This window comes from Dermacentor silvarum, chromosome 2 (assembly GCF_013339745.2).
Source record: "Dermacentor silvarum isolate Dsil-2018 chromosome 2, BIME_Dsil_1.4, whole genome shotgun sequence".
In the NCBI taxonomy this organism is placed as follows: Eukaryota; Metazoa; Arthropoda; class Arachnida; order Ixodida; family Ixodidae; genus Dermacentor; species Dermacentor silvarum.
This window is the reverse complement of record NC_051155.1, coordinates 159,752,493-159,759,793: the sequence shown is the minus strand read 5'-3', so window position 1 is coordinate 159,759,793 and position 7,301 is coordinate 159,752,493.

Here is a 7,301-nt window from a genome sequence, read left to right as displayed (position 1 = left end):
AAGGGTAATGTAGCATCCCAGTCGCGGTGGTCGGCGGAAACGTACATGGACAGCATGTCGGTTATGGTGCGATTCAGATGTTCGGTGAGGCCATTAGTCTGAGGGTGATAGGCGGTGGTGACTTTGTGTTTCGTGGAACATGAGTGTAGAAGGTCATCGATGACACGCGACAAGAAGTAAGGACCGCGATCGGTGAGCACTTGACGAGGCGCTCCGTGATGCAGAATAACATCGTGAAGGAGGAAGTCGGCAATATCGGTGGCACATCTGGTTGGAAGTGCGCGCGTAATAGCGTAACGCGTGGCATAGTCTGTCGCGACAGCGACCCATTTGTTCCCTGATGCTGATGTAGGGAAGGGTCCGAGCAAATCAAGGCCGACGCGGAAGAATGGCTCTACTGGGACATCGATAGGCTGGAGAAGGCCGGCGGGAAGCGTCGGTGGTCTCTTGCGTCGTTGGCAAAGTTCGCAGCGGCCAACATCCTTCTGTACGGAGCGATAAATTCCAGGCCAAAGAAACGACGCCGCACGCGATCATAAGTGCGCGTTACACCAAGATGACCTGCTGTAGGTTCGTCGTGAAGCTGCTGGAGGACAGTAGTACGCATGTGGGAGGGCACCACAAGCAAGTATTCAGGGCCTTCGGAGTATACACTGTGGCGGTATAAAGTTCCATTATGTAAGGTAAACATCCGGAGTGACTCGTCAGGCGACCCGGAACTGAGACGGTTGATGATGGAACGTAACGCCGGATCACGCCGCTGTTCACCGCCGAAATGAATTAACTGAGATATAGAAAGGACACAGACATCGGTTTCAGGGTTGGGGCTGTCGGGCGGATCCACGGGATAACGGGACAGGCAGTCCGCGTCCTGATGTAATTGGCCAGACTTGTGGATGACGGAAAACGAGTACTCTTGTAATCGCAAAGCCCAGCGTCCGAGACGGCCTGTAGGATCTTTCAGCGAGGAAAGCCAGCAGAACGCATGGTGGTCCGTGACTACCGTGAATGGGCGGCCAAAGAGGTACGGTCGAAATTTGGAGATTGCCCAAACAAGGGCAAGGCATTCACGCTCGGTAATTGAGTAATTGCGTTCTGGGGCAGAGAGCAGGCGGCTAGCGTACGCTATGACGCAGTCACGACCATGCTGGCGCTGGGCAAGGACGGCTCCGATTCCGTATCCACTGGCATCCGTCGGAACTTCCGTAGGAGCAGATGGGTTGAAGTGCGCCAACAGAGGAGAAGTCGTCAGAATTCGGATAAGCGCAGAAAATGCCTGAGCTTCTAGATGGCCCCAGGCGAAAGGCGTATCTTTCTTGAGAAGGTCGGTGAGCGGACGGGCGATGTCAGCGAAATTTTTGACAGAGCGACGAAAGTAAGAACATAAGCCAATGAAGGAGCGAACGTCTTTGGTTGAGCAAGGTGCAGGGAAATGCTTCACGGCACGAATTTTTTCTGGGTCAGGTCGGATTCCTACACCATTAACAAGGTGGCCGAGCACTGTTATTTCGCGGCGACCAAAATGGCACTTGGATGAGTTAAGCTGGTGGATCCTGCTGAGCACGTCGGACTCAAAGTCGCCTCAGATGTTAGCGTGGATATTTGACAGTCGCTGAGGGATGCCAACGTTGCGAGCGCAATTCCGGATGGTAGAACACGGGCGGATAAGCCAAAGTTCAGCACAGGCAGATAAGCTTCGTTGTCGACAATTTCGACAACCGTGTGGGGTAGGGTCACATTGTGTACCAAGACAACGTCAGTAATAGGGGATCCACCGTAATCCCCGTCAGCGACAGCAGGAGAGGGCGTCAAAAGAACATAAGTAGTGGATTGGGGCGGTAATCGCCCGGGGGGTAATGACGCGACGACCACTTCGGGGTTCCGTGCTTGGGTGATGGGGATGAACAGGCAGCGTACTCAGCACCTCCACCAGAAAATGTTGCGCAAAAACGTATATTTACAAATATTTACAAAATAGGCGAGTAGCACAGGCGTAGCAGCAACCAGCCAAGATGGCGAGGAGCAACCTCTACTTCCTCTTCTTCGGTGCCGGTCTAATGCTGACCTCTGCTTCGGTGCCGGTCTTCTTCTTCTGTCTCGCGTCAATATATATGTTTTATTGCGATATCAATTATATGGACACTTCAACCGGATTTCTGCCGTCGGCGTCGTCGTCGCCGTCGCCGTCAGGTTCCCTATAGATAAAATCTTCGCCGCGTGCCGTATGCCCGAGCGGAAGCGTGCGGGGACGCGTGCCATCACGGAGAGCGAACGCACTCAATCTTCCACGCGCAAGCAAGGAAGCGGGAAGCCAGCGCCGGAGGGAGCGGGGGGGGGGGGGGGGGGCGCATTTTTACTGTGCCAGCAACCGCGCTCGTCGCTCGCTCGCACCGTCGCGTATCTCCACACGGCTCTGACCTTTATGCGCCGTGCATTCGCCGCTCACTTTCCGTTGAAGCGATAGGCCGCACGTACCTTCGCCCGCTGCTTGCTGCCAGCGTTTTGACAGTCGTTGTCTGCAGTCATTCAGTGTGATCTATTCATGTTTGTTTGTGCGCGCTCACACCACGCTTGTTCATTCAGTTAGTAATAGTCGGGCCACATTTTCCAACGCACGCTACACATGCAATGCTACCCGGATCGGCAGTGCAGCGCTACAGGTGTGTCCCTTCGCACGCGCGCTGCCCACGGGAAGCGCTTCTCATCAACACCACCGTTTCACAGGCGCCTTCTCGTGGTCATCGAGTCTCTCTTCATGTCGGTCTACTTACGGCGCAGCACACCTGCTTACTTAATCAGCTCATGTTTACTACAATTCATATTGCTACCAAAGCCGCTCACCTTACTTCGTATGGCATTGCTGTGTTGCTATCGCATTCATTGCTTCGCCCTTAGGGCGAAACTGTGACATTTTTTTTTACCCCTCACACCTATTCAAGTCAATTTCAAGTGCCCATATATCGTAAATACCCATGCATCGCGCTTATGCAGATTTTAGTTAGGCTTCATTGCTGCTCCATTTGCGTCGGTTTGATCATACGCTGTGTGTTTTGTAGTCATAAAAGGTTATGCATAGGGTGAGAATTATTTCAATTATAAGACAATTACACCGCAACCTGGGTGTCATTGGAGAGTGCTTAGCTTAAACAGGAATTCGCGTGAAAAATTTGAACTTTTTTTGTCTTGTAAATTATCTTCCTCTAAAAAGGTTTATGCATGCTTTCACTGAAATTTTGTATTACTTATTCTCCAATTCATAGGAGCGCCGTCTCCACTGGGACTGTTAATTGGTGTTGAATATGTTGGATAGGAATGGTACTCCTATAAAGCAAAGGAGCTCAAAATACCTTTCGGCGGCACTAATCTTTTATAGCAAACATTTGCTTTCTGCAAGAGCCTTCAATACGTACCTGAACGAATTCTGACGTTTGCTTTACTGACCTTGGGATAAGATTGTTTAAAATTCACAGAAACGGCTGAAGCGAATGCGACAGGCGCACACGAAATAACCGGGACAAGAGCAGTCAGAAAAGGCAGCGGCCTGAGCAACAAGTTTTTGAGAATCCAATCACCTAGCATAAATATGCAGATCATGTACCATGCAGATCTGTATATGCAGATCGTGCCGGAACACCGAGGAGCTGTCACTTCAATTGATACAAGAACAGCAGGTCTCAGAGGCGAAAATTCACCACGCTTCTCGCACCCCTTGATCGTTTTTTGGTCCCTGAATATTAATTGTACCTGGAAGCTTTCTATTATTTAATTTATTCAAAGCCAGTGCAATTTGTCGACCAAGTAGAGCTTAGAGTGGCTATTAACAGCTCCTTAACACACTGCTCACATTGAAATAAGTCATGCTGGTCGTCTTACACTAAACTCATCGATGCAATCCTCGTCTTTGCCGTGTAATAAAGGCTTTGCGGTTCATCATGTGTACTTTCCCGATGCTAGAGGCATCTTGAAAAAAAGATGTCTACGCAATAATATTACGCACTGTGAAGTGTTTGTAGACTCAGCTTCAGTCCTCATTGCAGTGGGTCTGCAAACTCCAGCCCTGTTCGATAAGGCTCTTTGTGTTTTTGATTTTCCCAAGAAATGCTGCCACCCAACGCTCATAGAGCGCAATGTTTCTAAGCATAACGTCGACTTCAAACTGCTAGAACTCGCAATATCAGCGAATAAGCCCGCTACTCAGCCAGCGACCGAGGGAGGAGGAGGAAGAATAAACTTTTATTGTAGAACCAGCACTTTATGATGGCCGGGCCTAAGCCTCCCATGAGGTGACGTCGAGGGCTTGCCTCACCGCCACCTCCCGGGTGTGCTGGGTCACCAAGGTTTGGTCGTCGAGGGCGGAGCTTCGCAGAGCCTCACGCAACCTCCACGAGAGGGTCGTGGTGTTAATGTGTGTGTACTGTGCTGGGCACTCCCACAGCGTATGCGGAAGCGTAGCCGGGTGAGTCCCACAGCACCGGCAATTGGGGGTAGTGTAAACTTCAGGGAATATAAGGCGGAGGCGGGCGAGTGAAGGGTACATATTTGTTTGTAGCAGACGCAGGGCTGCAGGGATGCGCCCGGCTGAGCTTGGGGTGAGGTGTGGGAAGGTTCGGCGACTGAGGTAAAATGCCTTAACGAGATCGTTATAAGTGGTCAGAATGTCCCTGGTTTCCAACTCGTCTCCAGTGTCTCCTGCGCGGTTGACTAGGCCTCGCGCATTGGAGTGGGTGACCTCGTTGAGGTTGGGGAGGTGTGGGTGGACAGGGCCCGCATGGGCCGGGATCCATGTCAGGGAAATTATGCTGTCTTTAGAGTGTAGTGCCTGGCGGAGGATACGAAGAGCTTGAGGAGAAATATGGCCTTTGCTGAAGTTAGTGACGGCTGAGCGGGAGTCACACACGATAGTGTGACAGGTGGGATCTAGAGTGGCCAGGGCGATGGTCATTTCTTCAGCCGTCTCGGCAGTGGGGGTAGTGACGCTGGAGGCGTGGTGTAGGACTTCATCGCGCGTGGCGACGGTCACAAATTGTGTGCCATGGGAATATTGGGCTGCATCAACACATGTGACGCCAGGTACATGAGCAAGGGCTTTTATGATAGCTCCGGCCCGAGCTTGGCGCCGGGCCCTGTTATATTCACGGTGTATGTTTCTAGGGATAGGGTCTGTGTGGGAAGTATTTGCTTTTATTACAGATACGCTTACATACAGAATCGAACATTGATTCCGATGGGTTTGTCGCCATTGCTTATGAACCCAATCAGTCAATTAAGTATTAGGGTTAAATATTATAGTTGTTTAAAATAGAATTTATGCATTCGTTTTGATGTATGTCACACATGATCATAAGGAATAAGAGATAAATATACCGGGTGTCCCACATAACTTGAGCCAAAATTTAAATATATACAAATGCAACGAAGCTGGACAGAACCAAGGTAATGTTGCTTGCGCGCTGCTTGAAGATACTCAGATGATTTGTTGCATTTTGCCCATTTACATAATTAGTCTGAATTGATCAACTTCTCAATTTTTATAATTAGATGAAAAGGGTCAATGAGAAAATTGTAGAGCAACATAAAAACATCCGATACAGCTTTCTGTTGCTCAATACGCGTGCTACATAAAAGTTTTTACAAGCATGAGAGAAGCCCGCGAATACACACGAAGTGCCTCGAGCGCCCAGTCTCGCGGTGATATTTCGTGCTTGGTGCGCGCAGTGGATTACGCACGTATCTCACTATTATACCAGACGCCATTAGTCTGTATATGATCAGATGTTCTTGAAAGTATTCAATGAGAATATTCCATCGAATAGTTCTTGTGTGTGTGTGTTTTATCGACATGTCTTACGCTTTTGGCGAGAAAGAAACAAAGACGGACAAAAGCCAATAGTGAGGCATTTCTGCATTCGAAAGCTTTGTGTTGTGGTCACCGCAAATTAGGCCAACTCTTCTCAGCGGTGTGATCGAGGAAAGAGTGCTCGGCGGCGAGACTTTCTGACGCGCATAAGGGCCGTTGTTCTGGGGCCTACACAACAGAGGTTATTGATTTAGGAAGGGAGGCCTCCATTAGCGGCTCTTCTCCCATCGAGCGCCCGCAGAAGAATCGGGTGCGTCCTTTCTTGGCTCGTGACTCTTGATGACTCGTCTTGTTTCTCTCGGGAGACTTCATGTTCACTGTTTTTCTTTCCTCCCGCTATACTATTTGCTTTGTCCTCAGAGTTTGCGAGACACATGGGGATCGCTCGTGTTTATGCCGCTGAAACAACTGAATCTGCCTCGCAGGCTTGCGCGTACTTCGCCTACACAGACAGCCATGTTATAACGTAAAGAGAAACAGCTCGCGCCTTATTGCGAGTATTTAAATATCTAACTGCTAGTGCTGCTGAGTAGTGTAAAAAAATATGTGTTCTTGTGCTTTCAAACATTTACTTCCGACATGAGTCAGTACCAGTATTTGCCTGTCTGTTAGTGTTCCATTGGGCCCGCAACTAGCTTTCCGCTAATGGCCCAACCATGTTTAGAAGCTCGGCCTGTATTACGTCTGTAAAATAAACTCATTTCAATTGGTTATGACGCCACTAACTGTATCAGCTCACCTGCGATACACTAATTGGGTAAGTTGAAGCTATGATACTTAAATACCTCTCTCACTCTGTATAAGTACCAGTTGCATTAGAAGCGACGGTGGCAAACAAAATGCGTTATAAAAGTACCGCGCAGGCGCCGTACTTCGCAAGTGTACGGAGAAACAAGGATTGCTACAAGTGCAGAGAATAACGCCCGCAATCCGGTAGGCTGGTAACCACGCAATGGATGGTTATAAGGGAAAGGGAGCCAAACAATTCGGTGTAACATAAGGAAGCCCTTGTACAATTTAATGCCTCATTCTTTTAACGCGCTTTGTTGGCTTCAAACGAATCTTTCTTTTTTTTTATAAATACATGCTTCAGTGTTGCATCAAGCTTTATTGAATCCTCAGAGGAAACGATACGCGACGGTTCTGCCCGTTCGCCGGATATCAGTGCTCCGTCGTTGCGACGACATTATCGGCATGTTTTCAAACATAAACTCTGATCAGACTTGTTTTCTTTTAACCTCTTTGAGGACCAACCCAAGTCTGCCGCCGTGAGTGACAGCTTTGCTTTTTTAGATAGATTAGCGCCAACCCCGATGAAATGAAATGCTGGAAGCCTTGAATAAACCTTGCTCAATGGTAATCACGGAGATGCGCTCGTTTATTTTCATAGACGTGCCTGAGGTCGTGTTCCAAGAAAATATAGAAAGATCAATGATGTCTTGAC